At 38.1% G+C, this 23,590-nt stretch overlaps 1 protein-coding gene across 1 annotated transcript in view; it reads left to right on the top strand.

The window, feature by feature from the left end:
• alk (ALK receptor tyrosine kinase) overlaps positions 1-23,590 on the top strand; it is a 592,666-nt gene that overhangs the window by 266,426 nt on the left and 302,650 nt on the right. The gene's annotated exons all lie outside the window — the stretch shown is intronic.

The following is a 23,590-nucleotide window of genomic DNA, read 5'->3' as shown; positions in this document are numbered from 1 at the left end:
AACATCATTTTAACTATTAACACTATTAAATGTATCTAATGTGATAAACAGAGCTGCATTACCTCATACTCATGACCGGAAATGGCGCCCGCTGTGTCCCATCCTGTCATAATAAAAGTCCCGCTGCTTACGAGCCGTGTGTTGCGCAACAATCGCTCCAGCAGCCTTGCTCAGCTCCTCAACACTCGCTCCTGCTCTGTTTCACACTACAGTAACGTTAATAATCGCATCCATCTACATGATTTCTGCCCGAGCCCTATCCCGATTCTTTTCCACCGGCTGTGAGGTGAAGACCACATGTCCCAAGATTCTGAGTTCAAACTTGACGTCACCAAACTGCGTCTTTGTTTTAAATAGGTGCCCTCTAGTGGAGGGAAGAGTTATATCGTGTAGCTTTAATCCTACCAATAGCTATACTTAAAGGGGGGGTGAAACACTCAGTTTCAGTCAGTGTCATGTCAATCTTGAGTACCTATAGAGTAGCATTGCATCCTGCATATCTCCGAAAACTCTTTATTTTTTTTATAATTATATAAGAAAGATGCGCTGTTCCGAGTCTTTCCGAAAAAAGCTGAGCGGGTGGGGGCGTGTCGTGTGAGCGGAGCTAAATAATGACGTGTGCTCGCTGCTGCTATTGAGTCGAGTGCGTCGTAAAGCTATGTCATCCCTAACAGCGGGAAAAACTTTATTCAAAACAAAAATATGGCTTTTAATCAGATACAGCCATACATCTATGATCCGGAATCAGACCCAGAGGCTGCAGTTGAACAGGAGCAGCAGCAAAAACGACTAGAGCAGGACGTCTGTATGTGGTACAAGTTATACACTAACTATATAATATGCTTAGCGGCTTGTGTTATTTACATATTTATACTTGAATTATATCGTCGTATTTTTGTCTTTGAAGGTGTACATGTGGGAAGTGCAGTTGTGCACGTGTGTTTGTGTGTTTACGCGTGGTTTGTGTAGACAGTAAGCGGACTGGTTTTGCACGGCAGGTTAAGTTAGTGTTTACATAGAAAGACACGGAATAGTAGCGCATTTGAATGAAGAAGCGTGCTTATTTAGTTCGACATATTTCCCCCCTCTTTGTGTATTGTTGTTTGGAGTGCTTTTACAATACACAAACATAAAGTTACACATATAGTGGCCAGCTAAACAAATGTACACGCACTACACATCGCATGCTCCATTGATCAATTAACTATACGTGATCATGTTTGGGCTACTTGATGAGAATAGGCAAAAACACAGACATTTGAAGCAGTCTTACTCACAGCCTGCGGTTCTAACGTTGGGACTGCTCCATCATTCAGCATTAGGCGATCGGGAAAATCCGGCGTCGAGCTGGGCCTTGTTTATGAAACAGTCGGCACCGAAATGCAGTGAACAGATATAAACATTCGCGCAACTCAGTTGCTGATCCGGAAAAGCAAATTACATCCACTGTTGCCTTAACGCGGGGGTTTTGGGGAATCTGTGCAGGACTGTCTTGGTCTGGCAACCAAAAACGCACTTTTTTGGTGACATTGTTATGTGCACATCACCTGTGCAGCAGCCTACGAGCCAGCGCTTTAATGGGGGTAGGCTGTTACTTTCGCTCTCTCCCTCTCTCTCTCTCTCTCACGCGCTTCCGGTAGAATTGTCCGTAAGGCCCATACAAGGAAATTCCGCCCCCATTAACGTCAAAGGGGACGCATGATCTCAAAAAACTTGCCGAAACTTATGACTAACCGGAAGTAGTATTTTTGACAAAGAAATACTCCCATCAAACGTCCACCTTAACTTTTGAAACTTTGTCTATGTTTAGTATGGGATTCCAAGTCTTTAACAGTGTAAAAAGATCAGTATGCATGAAACAGCATTTCACCCCCCCTTTAACCACCTTACTAACTATTAATAAGCCGTAAATTAGGAGTTTGAGGCAAAAGTTGTTGTGAATGTGTTCCCTATACTACAGCGTTGCTCATCAACTACATTTAATTTCAGGAGTCTTGTTAGGTAGAAATATTTCCATGTGGATGACTGTAAAATGTTCTTTTTGTAGTGTAGTAAAGCGACTTTAATAGAGATCTGGATAAAGGTGGTAGCTCTCAGTTAGAGGTATTTTTAATTTGCAGACACATCTGATAAATACATTAATTATGAGACGTTAAAAAAGACTTTCATTAAGTATATCACATCCACCTAAAGGAAATTAAAAAAGTTATCTGCTTCAAACTTTGAACCATTCAAATTTAACTTGTGATGTGGATGTGGTTGAGTACGGAACGAAGAATGTCACCATATACAGTACAGTAAAAATAATCATTTTATCTTTTTTCGGGGAGCAAAAGGGAGTTGAAAGGAGGCAGAATGGGAATGAAATGTATAAGAGCCAGAATGAAAGAGAAATTGAAGGGGAAATAAGTGGGGTGCAAGAGTTAAGGAAGCCTCATTAGAGAGTCAGGTTGTAGAGAAGGTTGGGAAATTACGAACTCTTCAGGTGCACCTCATGCACTTGAAAGACAAATGCACCAGCTCCACATGCTGTTCAATCATTGACTGTGTTCTCTTGTTCGTTTCAAACATACAGCCGCTTGGCAGGAATCCGACACATTATAGAATGATCATGATCATGCTTTGAAAGATGAAAAAGAAACTACAATTTAGATTGACCAAAGGGGAGTCTCTTTTTGTAAACAAAACACTCTTGGATAATATTCTGCAATTTAAATGAGAAAAAAAGGAATAAACAAAGCTGCCAGAAAAGTTCTTGAGATGACCCAACAGTCGAGATGTAGACAGAGCATAATAATAATAAAAAAAGATTGCTTGAAGAAAAAAATATTTATGTTGTTGCTATTTTTCCATGTCCATCATAAAAATATTTGATTAAAATTATTATGAAATGGAGACCTTCACATTTAAATTATATTGGTTGAAGCTAGTGGTATCACAGTAATCTATTTATTGCAAAAATGTAAAAAACAGTACCAAGTCAATCAAATGACGACTCTGGTGGTGAAGAACTTGACCCTCTCTGGTGGTCTCAGATCTCCAATCTGTCACAAAGCAGGCAATAGCCAATAAGCGTTTGCTATTACTGCCGGAAAGCCTGTTGTGACGTTTTTGGGGAGGCAATTTTTGAATTTTTTAACATATGCCGGATTTGACATTTGTGTTGCTGAGAATATGGAATCCAAACATATGGATTCTAGAAATGTGGATTATAGAGCATTACTTTTGTGAATTTATTTCTGTTTTGGCATATTTTACGGATTTATTGTTGGTCGCAGCAGAGGACTATATTGAGAAGACGCCTTTTGTGTTCCACGGCAAAGAAAATATACATTACAAGATTAACAATGATTACACAATTACAGCAATGTTATTTGTTTTAAGGATATGATGTGAAGTCTTGTGTTAAATTATGTAATCTTTTGAAAAAACTTTGCAGCAGAAGTCACAGAGCTGAGCGAAATGTTGTAAACTGCGGCAATAAATGCCACTAATATTACTGATATGACAATTGAATAGAATGGAATCAAAATATTAATGCCACAATTTGTACACATTTGTACGTCTGTAAAGTTGTTCATATGTAAATAAGTTATGTTTTTAGTGCTGTCAATATTAGATTGTACGTATTGTGAATGAAAAGGTGAGTAAATGTACGTGTGGTAGACCCACAATTTACATAATACACTAACATACTCATTAGATTATGTCGGATGAAAATTTGTTCATGATGTTTCAACCAAATTCAGAAATCAAACGAAAGGAATTTTCCTGTGATGCATGTGAATCCATGTTACAACTAGAGTGTATTAAGGGAGTTTGACTGTAAGTGCATATTTAAGTTTAAAATGACGTCGTTTTGATTAGGAAATAACTTAATCAACATGAGTAACACCATTAAGATAAGAGGTCATTATTTATGCTACAGTGTTCTTAAAAAAGACGAAAGGCTGTACAGATTTTTGGAGATAAACAGCCTTGCAGTACCAGCAGGAAAAGCGTTGATGCACTTGGTTGGAAAGGAAATGAAAACATACAGGCCAAATCATTCCTGCCCTCTTTCAGGCAATGGACTTCCAGTGAATGATTACACTCACCTCCTCTCCATATGTCCTCAGGCATATGGGTTTATATGTGAAGGGAAATAGAGGATGAAAAGTTTGATGAATGCAGAGAGTGAAATGCCAGGGCTATTTACCTTTCTATTGGCTGGTGCCCTTACATTCTTTGGAGACTTGTAGTGCATGGCTGTCACCGGGGAAGGTTGAGCAGTGTGGGAAGGAAGTGGGTTTTTGGGAGGTCAATGTAATGAGGTGAACTAAGGTCACTTCAGGAAGTCAGTTGTATTTGGATAAGAACACTGATTTTATTTCTTTGGTTTTCTTTTTGCATGGTACAGACGCCACACATTATTTTTAGTTTGGCTATTTAATACATTTGAAAAAAAAAAAAAAAAATATATATATATATATATATATATATATATATATATATATATATATATATATATATTTTTTTTTTTATGTCGGATGATATCGTTTACTTATTTACCGGCAACCTTTCTTTCTCAAAGACATATAAAGGGACACTTCACCACAGGCTAAAGGGACTTTCAGTATATCTTGGCTGCCTGTACGGTAGTAAGGCTGGTTTCCCTACAGCGGTTCAGGCTGCAGAATTGTCGAATCCCTAGAGAACGTTATAGGCATGAGGGTGTAAAACTCTACATTTCTTGTATATTACCGCCCACTGCTACTTATAACAACGAAGGAAAAAGCACAGTTAGAACAGAAAAATATGTGTCAGAGCGTTGCTATAGTGTGACTATATTAGTGCAAAGTTTAATAACCATAATGACTTGTGTTTACACTTGACATTGTTTCAAAATAGATGTATAAGATGATAAAACATAGTTAATTGTACCTAAATTGTTACCTGAGAGATAGAAACTGACTATAGATATCGACAGAAACAGTCTGCCCAAAGAGAGCCTCATCTGTAGAGACAGAGCAATACTTCCTCACCGGCTGCCCTACTATAAGGAAATTAGAAAGATGATTTATCCAAAATTTGAAATGCTTTGCCCTGAATTCAGAAAGTTAAACAATAAAACACAACACGAAAAACCAGATTATCATAACTAGCAAAACAATATGCCTCAAAAAGAGGGAGTAGTCAACTAATCAGTGTTTTTTTTTTTCACTCACTCACTCACTCACTCACTCACTCACTCACTCACTGAATCACTCACTGTCTCACGCACTCACTGTCTCACTCACTCACTCACTCACTGTCTCACTCACTCACTGTCTCACTCACTCACTGTCTCACGCACTCACTGTCTCACGCACTCACTGTCTCACTCACTCACTCACTCACTCACTCACTCACTCACTCACTCACTCACTCACTCACTCACTCACTCACTCACTCACTCACTCACTCACTCACTCACTCACTGTCTCACTGACTCACTCACTCACTCACTCACTGCCTCACGCACTCACTGTCTCACTCACTCACTCACTCACTCACTCACTCACTCACTCACTCACTCACTCACTCACTCACTCACTCACTCACTGTCTCACGCACTCACTGTCTCACGCACTCACTGTCTCACTCACTCACTGTCTCACTCACTCACTGTCTCACTCACTCACTGTCTCACTCACTGTCTCACTCACTCACTCTCTCACTCACTGTCTCACTCACTCACTCACTCACTCACTCACTCACTCACTGTCTCACTTACTCACTGTCTCACTCACTCACTCACTCACTCACTCACTCACTCACTCACTGTCTCACTCACTCACTCACTCACTCACTCACTCACTTACTCACTCACTCACTCACTCACTCACTCACTCACTCACTCTCACTCACTCACTCACTCACTCACTCACTCACTGTCTCACGCACTCACTGACTCACTCACTCACTCACTGTCTCACTCACTCACTGTCTCACTCTTAGAAAAATTAGAAAGATGATTTATCCAAAATTTGAAATGCTTTGCCCTGAATTCAGAAAGTTAAACAATAAAACACAACACGAAAAACCAGATTATCATAACTAGCAAAACAATATGCCTCAAAAAGAGGGAGTAGTCAACTAATCAGTGATTTTTTTACTCACTCACTCACTCACTCACTCACTCACTGTCTCACTCACTCACTCACTGTCTCACTCACTCACTGTCTCACTCACTCACTGTCTCACTCACTCACTGTCTCACTCACTCACTCACTGTCTCACTCACTCACTCACTCACTCACTCACTGTCTCACTCACTCACTGTCTCACTCACTCACTGTCTCACTGACTCACTCACTCACTGACTCACTCACTGACTCACTCACTCTGTCTCACCCATTCACTCACTCACCCACCCATTCACCCATTTATCCACTCACTCACTCTCTCACTCACTCTCTCACTCACTGTCTCACTCACCCCCTCACCCCCTCACCCACTCACTCACTCACTCACTCACTCACTCACTCACTCACTCACTCACTGTCTCACTCACTCACTGTCTCACTCACTCACTGTCTCACTCACTCACTGTCTCACTCACTCACTCACTCACTCACTCACTCACTCACTCACTCACTCACTCACTCTCTCACGCACTCACTGACTCACTCACTCACTCACTGTCTCACTCACTCACTGTCTCACTCTTAGAAAAATTAGAAAGATGATTTATCCAAAATTTGAAATGCTTTGCCCTGAATTCAGAAAGTTAAACAATAAAACACAACACGAAAAACCAGATTATCATAACTAGCAAAACAATATGCCTCAAAAAGAGGGAGTAGTCAACTAATCAGTGATTTTTTTTTCACTCACTCACTCACTCACTCACTCACTCACTCACTCACTCACTCACTCACTCACTCACTCACTCACTCACTCACTGTCTCACTCACTCACTGTCTCACTGACTCACTCACTCACTCACTCACTCACTCACTGTCTCACTCACTCACTGTCTCACTCACTCACTGTCTCACTCACTCACTCACTGTCTCACTCACTCACTGTCTCACTCACTCACTGTCTCACTCACTCACTCACTGTCTCACTCACTCACTCACTCACTCACTGTCTCACTCACTCACTGTCTCACTCACTCACTCACTGTCTCACTCACTCACTGTCTCACTGACTCACTCACTCACTGACTCACTCACTGACTCACTCACTCTGTCTCACCCATTCACTCACTCACCCACCCATTCACCCATTCATCCACTCACTCACTCTCTCACTCACTCTCTCACTCACTGTCTCACTCACCCCCTCACCCCCTCACCCCCTCACCCACTCACCCACTCACTCACTCACTCACTCACTCACTCACTCACTCACTCACTCACTCACTCACTCACCCACTCACCCACTCACCCACTCACCCACTCACCCACTCACCCACTCACTGACTCACTGTATAAATTGTTCATAGAATTCTTTTTTTTTAACAGATGAAGTGAATAAAATAAATTATCTCCATCACGGCACCTGTTAGTGGGTGGGATATTTTTGGCAGCAGGTGAACATTTTGTCGTCAAAGTTGATGTTAGAAGCAGGAAAATGGAGTAGGTGTAAGTTTAAGGATTTGAGTGAGTTTGACAAGGGACAAATTATGACAGCTAGATGACTGGGTCAGAGCATCTCCAAAACTGCAGCTCTTTTTCTCCAAAACTGCAGGGGGTGTTCCCGGTCTGCAGTAGTCAGTATCTTTTAAAAGTGGTCTAAAGAAGGAACAGTGGAGAACAGGCGACAGGGTCCTGGGTGGCCAAGGCTCATTGATGCACGTGTGGAGCGAAGTCTGGCCCATGTGTTCTGATCAAACAGAGGAGCTATTGTTAGGTCCATCCATGGATGTTTCTTTGACAGGAAAGGAAGCACAAGATAACGACTTTTGAATTTGAACAACTTTAATTACAAAAATTAAATAGACAAATACTTCAAAAATAAGAATACATCAAAAATAAGAAAAAAGATGCATCATGCACACTCCTATAAAACCATTTACATTCATTAACATCCCAATACATAATTATACATACATCTTTAAATTGACATTGCAGTCAACCACAAATACAATTATTTATATCCCACTTAAATTTGACTTTATCACACCCTCATAAATCAGTAGCACATCTGTTTGTCCCATACCACAAATTTGCATTTATGAGACAGCCAAACCGCTAACATTGCTTGTCTGAAAATGATATTAGGTAGATGATAAATCTCCCTCTTGCTAGATTTATATATAGGTCCATAAATAAACAGTTCAGGCGTAAAAACGTATCCTAATATCTAGCACCACCCACTAAGGTCAAGAAGAGGCATTAATATGCTACAATTAACAAACAAAAATGAAAAACTGTCGTTCTGTTGTTCACAGAAAGGGCATCTCATCCCTAGTGGGTCAAAATGTGCTCTGTATCTGTTAGTAGCTATGATACCATTGGTAACTCACCATTGGTCTCCTGACCAAAGAAAGAAAAGAGGAGCTTTAGAAAAGAGTCGACCTATAGAAAGAAAAGAGAGTCAAAGAGAAGGCTCCAAGAAAAGAGAATTGTAAAAAAATAGACCCAGAGCAACAGTTACAATCTTCCTTTGTCCCTTTCTTGACCATGAAACTAAAACCCAAATATGAGTCATTGAAACTCAGCATAATCAGCATATTACAGCTTCACCCATCATACAAAAAACTAAAGATCACTATCGGCACTTCATGGACCTTAAGGATTGCAAACGGCCATTGGAAGAAAGACAAAAGTCTTTGTTAATTTTCAACCTTACAGTAGAATATATAAAACATTGTTTATTTTATTTTTCGTCTATATTACCCGACTAGAGGAAATGGGTTTTGTTTTCCCCTTCGGTCTGCCAAATCGATAGGAAAACTTCAACACCCTAATGCACTGGGCATGTTGCCATCCAAGGCCACGCCCACCACTCTGCTCCTATTGGATTGGCTTGATCAGAGTCGAATACTGCATGCTTCAGTAGGAAATACTTCTTAGCAAACTTTTAGTCATAGTGGTGTTGACTGGTATTGTTCCTGGGTGCAAGAATCCAAAAAGTAAACATTTAGCGAGAGTGATTTGCTTTCAGTTTCCAGTGAAGGATCCATAGAAGATATTTTAAAGAATGTTGGTAACAAAACAGATGGTTGTGACCATTGACTACCATAGTATACTATTTTTCTACTATGGCTACCGTAATTTTTTCCTGGCTAGCACTCTTGAAAATATAATTTTTTGTGTTATAAGAAACATAAGAAACTCGCACAGATTGATGACAATTCAATTTTTGGTTGAACTATCCCATTAACAAATGGCTTTAACTTTGGGTCCTGTGGGATAGGATTCTGTGGGTCTATATCTTTCACAAAATCGGCACAGATTCATGTGGAGTTGTTGTTCACCCCATTAGCAAGGTTAACACCAATAACGATTGCAATATAGAGCTCATTATTTCATTATTTGAATAGGAAACTGGAGCGGTCAAAGCCCGGGATGATCACAGGACATTAATTCCACAGCAGCTTTAGGAGTCTCTGTACTCGGGGGAGTTTTCGAACCGCATGCCCAGAGAACAGGTGGTGGAGAGCGGAACTGGTACAGATCACTGCTGAGATGAGACAATTTGCATAGATCCTCACCAGAAGCAAAGCTTGGTTAAAATCCAGCCTGTGGAAAAAACATTAAGGCAAAGTGTGTCATTTCTGCACAAGTAGAATCACCAAAAATAAGCAAATAAATGTTTACATTCACCAAATGGATTTTAATGATGCTCAACCGCTCTAGGGTAGGTTTTGCGCTGAGAAGCTGTGTGGAAATTCACCTACGTTTGACACAGTCACCCTGTAATTCTTTCTCTATATTAAATTAAACACCGGAATTCATTTTAGATTTAATATAGCTTAAAGGGTTAGATCACCCAAAAATAAAATCCTGTAAATTCTCATGTTGTTTCAAACCTGTAAGACCTTTGTTGATCTTCAGAACACAAATGAAGATATTTTTGATGAAATCCGTGAGCTCTTTGACCCCTCCATGGATCTCAATGTAATTAACACTTTCAAGGCCCAGAAAGGCAGTAAAGGTTATTATTAAAATAGTCCATGGAACTAGTTGTTCAATCTAAACCACATGAGAGTGAGTAATGACAGAATTTTCATTTTTCGGCGAACTTTAAGACTTTAAGATTTTTTTGCTTGTATATGAATTATACATTATAAATATTTTATAATTTGTCAGTACAACTTTGTCTGTAAGCATTGGAAGATCTGTAAACCTATTGGCCTAAAAATGATGAATTAATATTAATGGTTTACAATTAATAATGAGCTTTTAATTTATATTCTTAAATGTAAATAATATAAATAAGATTTGTATAAAAGTTTCCTATGTTTTTTTATTTTTTATTTTAATTTTATTAGCTTATTAATACATACATTATAAACTACATAACCTGCATCACCTGCATTGATTTATAAAGAATGATGTGCAGATATTTGGGAAAGAAGCGACTCAGAATCTCTGGATCAAACCCTGCGTGGACAAAGAATGTTCATCGCATGAGTTGTGGAATCATCAAACCTGAAATAAACTTAGATTGGTTCTGTCAACTCAAAAACTATTATTTTTGTTAAGATGCGGACACAAATGGGATGCCATCAACCTACAGCTGACTTGTTAGCTTATACTTAATATCTTATTTTTTTCCTAGCCCAGCTTTATGCGCAATAACATTACGTCCATCATCTTTAAAAAAGTTCATAAAAGGGGCTATTGTTTAAGGCATTCTCTGCTACAATATTTTTGAAAGGAAGACTTCTTTCGCATCTTCGGTTTGCAAGGATTGTTGCACTTGCATATTCTCCACCTAGAAATGCTCACATGGAGATTACTGCGAATATGATTGAACATTGATTTTCAATCATGCATGCAGAGTCCAGACAACATCACCTGGCTAAGGAAAATAGGAGTTGAACCCTCCACTGCCACGCTGGTTCGATTGATTTGTTTGCACAGGCTGAAGTGCTTTGAAGCAGACTGCCTCTCTTTGTGATTCCAGGGATGCCCAACATTGTAGGGCTGAAGTGTGTTGGTCTCTGAGTATGCACCATGTTTTTTAATGGAGTCCATGAAGAACTGAAGCCCTGGGATTGAGGTCTTAGACACATTTGCATGGATAGAATTAATGATTGTTTACCTGCTTTAGGGATATTTTGTGTTGGCCAAAAAACAAATGGTAAACAGAGAGTTGTATTCTATCCATTATACACAACCATAAAAAAGTACACTTGGGTGAAAACATCTAATTAATTTTGGCAACATAAACCAGCACCATATATTTTTTAGGTACAGCATGACTTTGCTAGTTGTACCACAAAGAGTGGAGATATCTGACCTCTGGACCAACTGTCGCCCATCAACAGCATGGACTAGGGTTAGTTCACCCAAAAATGAAAATCTACTTATATAGTTATGGGCCGATTTCAAAACATAGCTTCGAACCATTATGAATCAGCATATCGATTTATGATTCGGATCACGTGTCAACTACCAAACTGCTGAAATCACAAGACTTTGGTGATCCGAATCATGAATCTGCCATCACTATACAAGTCGTTATTTAGTTTTTTGTTTGCACACAAAAACTATTCTCGTCGCTTCATAAAATGATTGTAGATCACTGTAGTGAGATGGGCTTTGTAACGACGTCTTTAGTGCCTTCATGGGTCATGAGAGAGGAAATTACATTGGTGTCAATAAAGGACTTTCTGAGCCATCGGATTTCAACAAACATATATTTTCTTTGTGTTCTGATGATGAACAGAGGTCTTACGGTTGTCAGTCAACATTAGGGTAAGTAATTAATGACAGAATTTTCATTTTTGGGTGAACTAACCCTTTAACTTTGCCAAGAACCGCATGAAAACCATGGCGTTTCTCCTTCATGGCCTGGATTTTCTGCTTCATCAACTTCGGACAGTGAAGCTCAGTTTGTGTGGTGAGAATTCAGTTGGTTGGCTCGAGGGTTGCATCAGAACAAAACAGATCATCTGCGGTCACTAGCCACTTTGGTGTCCCAGAAGGATGTGTGATCTCCAGTTTTGTGTTTAATAATTATCTCATCATGACAATAAACATATTCTTACATTTTCAGATAGAATGAAAGTTTTATACTTGAACAAAATTACATGACAGTGTACTGAGGCCATTGGTCACTCTATGGCCGCATTTACATTGCAGGTCTTGATGCCCAATTCTAACTTATTGACTATTTCCGATTTTCTTGACGACCAGCTTACATCTTTTAAAAGTGACCCATATACGATATCTCCATTTACACTATACACTTGGCTAAACAACCCATGGACCTGCTGACCCGGAAAAGCTTAGGCCGAAAAGGAAATAAAAATGACATATGCAATGGATGCTCCATCTTTAAAGGCCAGCAAAGCGTTGGTCTTCAGCAGGACTCCACTGGGTTGAACTTCATCCTCCATTGTGCCATTGAAAAGAGTCATGCGATTCTGCCGCACGTACGACTCGCCTCTGATCTTCATGCTTGCATGGCAGACACAAATGCACGCATCCAATCAGATGTATTTCCACATGTGAATGAGGCCTGAAATCGATCTGAGAATAATGAAATCAATGTGTTTTTTTTAAGGCTTACACGTTCATGGGTCATATCCGATCTGTACCACATGGGAGGAAAAAATCTGAATTGTGTCACCTGGACCATGTAATGTAAATGCAGCCTTAGAAGCCCTTGAGGGACCCGGCCATATCTCTGCTTCAGAAAATCATAGAGACCAAAGATGGATTTTTTTCTCAGGCTCGTGTACAGAGTCTCTACATGACCCTTTGGGGTACCTAGAGGGCCCTGCAATATCTGGGCACCAGAATACCATAGAGGGATGGGAATATCTATTATGGGAATATCTATTACATTTTGGCAGTTTTCACAACAGCGGTATGCACTTTTACAATTCTTGGAATCTTTACCTTATTTTTTTAACCCTTGTTCAAAAAAAAGTTTGAAAACAACTGGTAGATGTGTTTGACGTAAATGTGCAGAATGTAATATTGACAGCTAGTGTTTGAAATGGGTAATGCAGTCCAAATTTAATATACACTACTGGTAACCACCTTAACACGGGTGTTAGGGAGAAAGATACATAATGAATCAAAGTTCACAATTCGTCGAGGTCAATGTTAAAATATAAACTATGCTTAGTGTCCTCCGAATACAAAATTCTCATTGTAAAACATGGCACAAAATAATGCAATAAACAATAATTTAACAACATAAGGTGTAATATAAAATCCTAATGCATTGTACATAACTAAAAACCTAAGTAATAGTAATTTAATAGTAATTTAAAGGAAAAACAAAATAATTCTGGAATATCAATGTAGCTTTTTTTTCTTACTGTAAATTACTCAGATGAGTTATTCCTTTTCACTTCCCAAATGTGTACAATCTGATCGTGTCCCATTAGATCATTACTGTATAGAGTAAGGAAAGTTACCACAATCAACAGATTTTGTACCTCAGCATTTTTACAGTTCTGCCATTTAGTTGCTAATATAATTATTTATTTACATGCATAGGTAATTATAAAGGTAGGTGGTTGAGCATCTTTAGTCTGTTTCTATGTGCCTGTTTTTAATCTGACACACTGACAAGTTAAATCGTACCATGTACATAATAAATTAATATTATTTATTTATTTATTTATTTATTTATTTATTTATTTATTTATTTATTTATTTATTTATTTATTTATTATTTACTTACTTACTTACTTACTTATTTATTTATTTATTTATTTATTTATTTATTTATTTATTTATTTATTTATTTATTTATTATTTACTTACTTACTTACTTACTTACTTACTTATTTATTTATTTATTTATTTATTTATTTATTTATTTATTTATTTATTTATTTATTTATTTATTTATTTATTTATTTATTTATTTATTTATTTATTTATTTATTTATTCATTTATTTATTTATTCATTTATTCATTTATTCATTTATTTATTTATTAAATTATTGATTTAGGACATTTCATTGCATAATTGCATGGAGAAAGGACATATTTTAAGAAGAAGAAAAGAAAACAAAAGAGAAAAAAATAGGGGAGTTTGCACAACAATTTTCTTTTTGGAGAACAAATCAATCTGGTGCCCTCACTTGTCTCTTCGCCCACACCAAAAATATAAATCATCATTTCCAGTCAATTCTGAATATTTTATGCATTGAATAGCGGTGCGCAGTTCGACTGCAGTTCTGCTTCAGCTTTAGAAACTGTCACTTCTAATAGGTTTCTGCTGCTAGCGTCTTATATTGCATTCCAGAGAAGTCTTAGTGGCGGTGGCCCATGTCAAACAAGCGTCTAATTGAAGTTCCCACTAAACACATTTATTTATTCAGTTTATTCAGTCATTTCCTCACGTGGGGGATTAGAATGCAGAGCCAGAGATCTGGCTCCCTCTGCTGAACCTAATCAACCTCTTCACCTGTGGAGACCTAAGACTGCTGTTGACAGCTGGAACACATGACCTTTACAGTCGATTCCCTCAGTATGGGTCTGACACATCATATCTAAAACAAGGTTATATAAAGAATAGTTCACCCTCATGTTCTTCCAAATTCACATTTTGTAGTTGAGCCCCAAAGGAGAATTTTTGAAAAATCTCAGTGCAGTTATTCTCCATACAGCTCTGGAAACAATTAAGAAAGCACGTAACATGGATTTCTCAAGTGCTCTTTTCATTTTTTCCCAGAGCTGTATAACCGTTAAAGGCTGCAAAACACAAAGCATGATGTTATGAACAATAAGACAATCTTCCTCTCCACTGCAGCTCTTAAATCAATTGGCATGGCAAGTACTATTTGTTTCGATTGACGCAAGAACCAAAGATGCTTTAATGTCATTGTCGTCCATCTTGAAACAATGGACTCTGTCACACACCTGGCACAATGAGAGTTTTTTGCTAGTTTCATCCTGACACAGTTATCCAGTGCCATGTTGTTTAAATTGCAAATGCACTCGTGCCAATCTGTTCAAAGATGCCAAGTGTGAGTTGATAGCCATACAGAGGAGGACTTTATAATAGGTAGTTGTTGCGTTTAGGTATTGGGTAGGATTAAGGGATATAGAATATAATCATGCAGAATAAGGCATTAATATGTGCTTTATTAGTACTAATACACAGTCAATATCCTAGCAATATGCATTAAAATAACTAGTTAATAGAGAGAATTGGACCCTAATTTAAAGTGTTACAGAAAAATGTATATGTTACAAAGTGGCCAGTAGGAGAAACTACGTTACACGCCACTGCAGAAATCCTTTCCAACTTTCTGCTCTCTGTGAGCATGTGAATCCGACACACGATCATGCTCATGTTTTGGATCCTTTTAATGGTTGTTATTAGGGCTGTTTCGAATGCCATTTTTTGAGCTTCGAAGCTTAGGTGGCAATCAATATCGAATATTCGAAGCTTCGGTGGGTGGGGCTAAATATATAATAATAGTGTCGGTTTGCATTTGTATCATCTTTCACGACTTCACGTTTCACTCTTCGGCATCGTAAATGTCTTGCGGCAGACCCAGTGGAGTGCAGTGTTGCATTTGGTGCAATATGATCAGGTGGCACACATTCTTTAAATATTAATAAACATTTAATAATCTTTTAAATAGAACAGTTTCCGGTACGCATTACACGGGCAGGTTTATGCTCCGAAAACGGACAGTGCACAAGTGATACAAAACACAAAGTCTGTTGAGAGCAAGAACTTTATAAGGTATTAATAACAAACCTTTCTTTAAAACAAATGCATCCCAAAACAGAAATTAAATTAGTAACACACAGTGATTTCAACAAACTGTAATAAATAAAGAACACGGTAGCATGCTTATAAACAGTTGAATAAGAATAAATGAATTGTTTTTAAAATGACACAAAATGTAAAATCTATTACAATTAGTTGTATTCTATATAAGGGATTTATTTTGTCTTATTCTGACTTTTTGTTAATTTAAATCTTTAAAATGCGCAATGCTTTTATTGAAAACATGTTGCGGTGTTATTTTTTATTTATTATTATTATTTCAAGCATGAGTGAGGCCTGAGGTCAGCTTCCTTTGCTGTTCGTCCAGAAATCCAAGATCAAGAAGTGAATATTCGTTTATGTTTTTTTCTATGAATCTTTGCGTTGACATGTACTGAACAGTTCAGTACATGTCAACGCAAAGATTCGTAGAAAAAACTAACATGAGTGGAATTTGCAACGCAGCGCCACCACACCTTAATGGTCATGACAAGAACAGCATGTAGATAACATAGTTAACATAGATAACAAAGATAACAGTTATCTTTATTGAAGTGAATTAGATTTAAATCGCCGTCATGCATGAATTAATTATATATTTTTAGCAATTTTACATATAATAGTCCACGATGATTACATTACACAAAACTGAAATTGCACCTCAGAATAACACAGTGTCAATATTTTTTGAAACCCCCTCAAAATTTCACAAATCACTTTTTCAGGGGAGCCGAGCTCCCTCTAGCTCCCCTGTAGTTCGCACCCTGAGAATAACTGTTGAGAGTTCTCCTTGTTTGGTTTTAAGTGTATGGCCCAGGGTATTCTCACAAAAATGCGTATAAATAGTACGAGTGTGCAATGTCGTGGAATGTATACGCCAAAACTCATTTTGGCGTGTCTATGGCACGCTGTTTTTCGCGTGCATGTGATACACATTTTATGGCGTATTATACATACGAACCCCCCACCCCACCACCCTAAACCTACCCAAGCGCGTGTCATATATACGCCATAAAGTGCGTATCATATGCACGCAAAAAACAGCGTATCATATGCACGCCAAAATGAGTTTTGGCGTATACATTCCACGACATTGCACACTCGTACTATTTATACGCATTTATGTGTGATCGGGTTGGTATGGCCTTACGGTGGTTTAGTTCATATCTTAAAGACAGGTCTTTTTTCTCTAGATTAAGTTCTCTTTATCTTCTGCTCCTATTATTAGTGGAGTACCTCAGGGCTCTAGTTTGGGTCCGCTTCTGTTTAACTGTTTAATATGCATCCACTGTGGGATATTATTAAGAAGCACAATGTTTCATTTCATGTTTATGCCAATGATGCACAGCTGTACCTGCCGTTGAAAGCTGTTGATTCCGTTCAACCTTTGTTTGGAATGCATCTGGGACATGGTCAAATACATTTTTCAAATGAAATGAGGACCTTGGTGTCATCGTGGACTCAGAATTATGTTTATCCAAACAAATTATTTTTTTAATTTGCGGATTAATTTTAAATTTAAATCATTTTGTCATTCCAAGACATGGAGAAGGTTATTCATGCTTTTATTACCTCACACGTAGATATTGTAATTCAGTGTATCTGGGTCTTCCTCGGTCATCGCTTGCATGGCTCCAGATTGTACAAAATGCATCTGCAAGGCTGCTGACTGGGACAAAGGAACATGATCATGTCACCCCAATTTTAGCTTTGCTACATTGGCTCCCGATCCATTTTAGAATTCAGTTTAAAATCCTGTTTTTTAAGTTCTTAATGATCAAGCTCCATTTCATATTTAAGATCGTCTTACTGTCATCTTCCAGACTTTTGAGATCTTCAGACAGGGCTCTTTTTTCTATCCCTCGCGCCGGTCTAAAAACGAAGGGAGATGGAGCTTTTTCTGTTGCAGCTCCCCATCTACGGAACCAATCGCCTCTGGACATCCGCCTTGCAATTTTTAAATCAAAATTGAAAATGTATCTCTATTCCCTGGCATTTCAATATTATCATACTCCTGTTTTATTGTCTGTTTTGTTTGGTTGTTTTAATTGATTTTTTTTTTTTTTGACTCTTTTCAGCACTATAGCTCTGCTATGTTTAAATGGCTATATAATTAAAAATGTACCTATTGCTTACTAACTTGAAATATGGTGGCCCTAGTGACCTTTTGACTTGATTTAGTGATGGGGGGGGGGGGGGGAGCAGGGAAGGTCTGCAAGCTGGGACTCGAACTTGGGTTGCATGCCTTGAAGCACTATCACACTACGTGTTTCTCTTTTTAAAATCTTAATCTAAATCACTTGTTTAGCATTATACTGTGCATGTTACCAAACTGTAAATCATAATTTATGGAAAGCTGTAATAATGGATTGCAACCCTCGTTTATATGCCCCAGTTGTATCTGTGGTTCTGCGGGCTCTGTTTTCTTTATATAACAGTCAAATAAATAAAGAGAAATTCCAGAAGAATGCTGCTAAACTGAACTAAATAATGTATGTAGAGCTTGATTTAACTCACAGATGCAATTAATTTTAAGATGCATCTCTTCGTCTTGTAATTTGCTAGTGATTAACTATCAAGGTGCTGAAAGCTCTGGTTATGTTTAAGATATGTTGCTATTAGTTTCAATAGACACTGATTTTAAATAATAACCATAATCAATTCCAAGAGGCCAAGATAACTTCCCTGTATATATTCAAGCTGATTAGAATGGAGCCTTATAAAAGTATGATGTAATATATCAAAGGGGGACTTTTAGAGTTTCCTAGAATATGTATAAATATGTGTGACAAAGTCATGACAAATAACATGAGTATTTCTACCCTTCAGAGCAATGGAATAACAACATCTGCAAACCAAAATTGGGTGGATTTCTGCAGTGGCGTGTAACGTAGTCTCTCCTACTTTGTAACACTGGACCCTAATCTAAAGTGCTGATTTTATTTCAATTCAAAAGGCATCTCAAAAGATAAACTGCAAACCAATTATCAATAAAGTTGCCCTGCAATGTGCCTGTGTATCTCGAGATTTCAAAAGAGTGCTTCAAAAAGCAAGAGATTTTTTCTCTTTCTACTCTTTCTATTTGGCTATCCAGGTAGAGCAGACATGGAAATGTTCTACACAGAGCTCACCAGCTCCTGTAACCATGGAAACATAGCCTGACTCTGCACTCTGTTCAAGAAGGCCATGATGCTGTTGTGTGCTAAAAAGAAATAATGCAAGTGGAAAGTTTGCAAGCTGTGATATCGTGATCAAAAAATCCTATTCCTAAACATTTGAAAATAAACACAAAGACTGACAATGTACATTTGTTTTAAATTAGGGCTTTAACGCGTTAATTAAAAGTTATGGAAAAATAATGTGATTTAAAGAGCAATTAACAAATTTGATCTCATACACCGCTTGGTCTACACAGTGCCGCTTCAAGTCGAACACACCTGATGTTTCATTTCGTTTCTGAATAAAATGGCATATTGAGCGAGTCACTCATGTGAACCAATGATTCAATGGTCCATTCATAAAGAGAGCCATTTACTTAATTCCTGAATGAATCAGCTTTTTGAATTAATAATAATGATAATTGCTTATTCATTTAGCCATTGACAGCCTTGATCCTATTGCCAGTTTTAGTTTCTTATTTAGAGTATCACTTCATTATTTATATATATATTATAGATATATATAATATTGTAAAATAAAATGTTGGTTTAATTTAAAATAAGTAACCTGGTTGCCTTAAATTAGTTTATTGAAATTAAAAATTTGAGTTGATACAATGAAGGAAATTGGTTTAATAAATGGAAATTCAAATATTATTCCACATTAAAAAAAATGTGATAAATCATGAAAATAGCACAATTTGCACAATAGCACCGTTTCACTCAGTCATCACAAATAAAACACACACAATTACCCAATATGCACACACAATCTTTTAATAATATTTGCATAACAGTTGTTGCTTCTCAAAAATGTTCATTGTATTAATTTTTCATTTCAATGAACTCAAAAAATTAAGGCAACCAGGTGTGTGTGTGTGTGTGTGTGTGTGTGTGTGTGTGTGTGTATGCATGCATGCATGTATGTTTATTAATTTTAAAAATAATACAAATTAAATGTATTTTTTATTTTTATTTATTCACTCTTACATTGTTTCAAACCTGTATGATTTTCTAAAAAATGATATTTTGAAGAATGTTGGTAGCCAAACTGTTTTGGTCTATAAATGTAAATAAATATTAAAATGTTCAGTTCAAGTAATGTTCAAACTCCATCAAATTGGATGTGGACCATTAGTAAACAGCAATTTTAAAGCCATTCCACAGATGCTCATGCAAACTAAATTTGGGGCTTTAACTAAACCACTCTAGGAAATTAACCTTTTTTTTTCTTCTTTTTTTTTAATGCTTTTTTTAACTGTCTATTTGGAGATTAATTATTTTCCAAATCCCAGTGCTCTTGCAGATTGCAGCACATTTTCCTGCAGGATTTTTCTGTATTATAACTCCATCCATTTTCCTCCTATCTTGAGTTGTCCAGTTGCTGCTGTCGAGAACTATGCCCTATGATACAACCACCATCATTCTTCAACATATGGACGGTGTTCACAGTGTGATATGCTAAGGCAACATAGTGCTTAGCATATAGCCCCAAACGTGTAATTTTGATCAAATAAAATAATCTTCCTCCAATTGCTGAGTCAGCCAGTGCTATTTCATGCATACTGAATGTTGTACACTGTTAAAGGGGTGGTGAAACAATCAGTTTCAGTCAATCTCATGTCAATCTTGAGTACCTATAGAGTAGTATTGCATCCTTCATATCTCCGAAAAGTCTTTAGTTTTATCATATTTATAAAAGAAATATGGGCTGTACCGAGTCTTTCCGGAAAAAACCGAGCGCCTGGAGGCGTATCGAGTGGGCGGAGCTAAAGAATGACAAGAGCGCAAAGCGGTGACGTCCTCAAGCGTGGAGAAACCCATCTATCTCAGCTAATACAGATAATGATCCACAATCAAATCTGAGGGAGAAATAAATTGAACAGGAGAAACGGCAACATCAGGATGTCCGTCTCTGTGGTATGTACTGTATTTAGGGGCCTTTGTGTGCAGTTTATGAGGACATGATTCGGTTTATGGACTATTGTATGTGACTAGACCTTAGAGGTAGCAAGCAAAACGGTTTTGCACGTCAGAGTCAGAATAGTGTAACGTTATACAGAACAACAATGGAGTAACCGTTAGCGCATTTGAATGACGAAGCACGCGATCGTATCGTTTACTGATGTTTACTCATGCGACGGTAGCCAATAGCAGAGACATTTGAAGTTGATTTACTCACCGGCTTCTTCCAAAGCAGGACCGCTCTGTCAAAAACACACTTCTTTGGTATGATTTGGTGAAGTCCTGTGACAGCAGTGACCGTGGAAATCCACTTTGCGACGCGACTGAAGCGATGCCTTGAAGCTTCCCGTCATTTCTGCGTTCAAATCGGTTCAAATGCAGCGCTGCCTTCCCGGAATGCTGTGCTGAAGCGTTGAAGTCGCTCGACGTCACCCATAGGAATAAAGTGGAGCGCGGCGCGACATAAGTGTTCACGGACGACTGGATCTGCACCTGAGAGACTGTTTACAGCGTGCATTTCCTCTCTCTCCCTCTAGCCACGCGCGCGCGCACCCTTCCGGGAGAAGAGCCCATACGGCCCATACAAGGACCTTCCGCTCTATTTAACGTCAAGTAGACCCATACTCGAAAAAAACTCGCCGAAACTTGTGAGAAACCGGAAGGAGTATTTTTAACACAGAAATACTCCATCAAACGTCCAACATTAGTTTTTGAAACTTTGTCTATGTTTAGGATGGGAATCCAAGTCTTTAAAGGTGTAAAAAGCTCAGTATGCATGAAACAGCATTTCACCCCCCCTTTAAAGACTTGGTTTCCCATGTTAAACATGGACAAAGTTTCAAAAAATAAGTTGGATATTTGATTTCTGTGTCAAAAATACTCTTTCCAGTTTCTCACAAGTTTCGGAAAGTTTTCGGAAAGTGTGTGATGTCAACAAGGGCGGAATTTCCTTTCACGGGCTGTACACGCGCACACTTCGACCAGAGCGAGAGAAGCATGTGTACAATACTACTCAATAGGTACTCAAGATTGACAGAAATTGTGTGTGATACTTATAGCTCATTCTGGGTTGAGTTTTGATTCAGTAACATTACGCGGCTTTTATTTATATGCTGTTTAATGTTAAAGATTGTGTTGTTTCTTTCTGGTTTTTGAGAGCCTTTCCAGTCATCTGATAGTCATCCAATATCATTTCTCAAACCATTTCACCATTTGTCTCACTCTGCACCAGCGACTGTCATGGCGGTTGATCAAATCCATCATAAGTTTTGACCACAAATACATATGTGACTCATATATAAACTTTAAAGGGTTAGTTCACCCAAAAATGAAAATTCTGTCATTAATTACTCACTCTAATGTCGTTCGACTCCCATAAGACCTCTGTTCATCTTCAGAACACAAATGAAGATATTTTTGTTGAAATCCGATGGCTCAGAAAGGCCTTCATTGACACCAATGTCATTTCCTCTCTCAAGACCCATAAAGGCACTGAAGCCGTCGTTACAAAGCCCATCTCACTACAGCGGCTCTACAATCATTTTATGAAGCGACGAGTGGTTTTTGTGCACCAAGAACGAAATAAGGACTTCTATAATGACGGGCCAATTTCAAAACAAAGATTCGAGCAGTTCATATCAGCGGTACACTGATTCACAACGGTTCAAAGCTTTGTTTTGAATTTGACCCGTCACTATAGAAGTCCTTGTTTCGTTTTTGGTGCACAAAAACCACTCGTCGCTTCATAAAATGATTATAGAGTACTACTGACCCAACATACCAATCTCAAATCTGCCCTTCATAGGCAAGATCATTGAAAAATTAGTTTTCAATCAGAACACATTTTTAAGCTCGAATGGATACTTTGACAATTTTCAATCTGGTTTCCATCCACATCACAGCACAGAGACAGCAATAATTTAGATTATAAATGATATGCGCTTAATACTGATACAGGCAAAACATCAATTCTGGCACTCCTCGACCTCAGTGCTGCATTCCACACTGTTGACCCCAAAATACTTCTTCACAGGCTGGAAAACTGGGTTGGGCTCTCTGGATGTCCTCAAATTGTTCAGGTCATACTTAGAAGGGAGAGGTTATTATGTGAGTATAGGAGACCATAAGTCTGAGTGAAAAAAACGAGCAGCTGGAGGCGTATCGTGTGGGCGGAGCTAAAGAATGATGAGCGCGCAGCTACAGCACGAGAGCTTCTGAAAGCGGTGACATCCTCAAGCGTGGAGAAGAAAACGTTACCCTAAATAAACCATGGCTATCAATCAGATTAAACTAATACATATATGATTCAGAATGGGATCCGGAGGATGAAATAAATTGAACAGGAGAAACAGCAACAGCAGGATGTCCGTCTCTGTGGTATGTACTGTATTTAGTGGCCTGTCAACATTTGCGTTTGTTTACTCGTGGTTTATGATGACATGATTCGGTTTATGGACTATTGTATGCGACTAAACCTTAGCAGGAGCAAGCAAAACGGTTTTGCACGTCAGACTAGTGTAACGTTATACATAGAACAACAATGGAGTAACCGTTACCGCATGAAGAAGCAGGC

The sequence above is a fragment of the Pseudorasbora parva genome, chromosome 10 (assembly GCF_024679245.1).
Source record: "Pseudorasbora parva isolate DD20220531a chromosome 10, ASM2467924v1, whole genome shotgun sequence".
Classification (NCBI taxonomy): Eukaryota; Metazoa; Chordata; class Actinopteri; order Cypriniformes; family Gobionidae; genus Pseudorasbora; species Pseudorasbora parva.
This window is presented reverse-complemented; position numbering and strand designations above follow the sequence as displayed.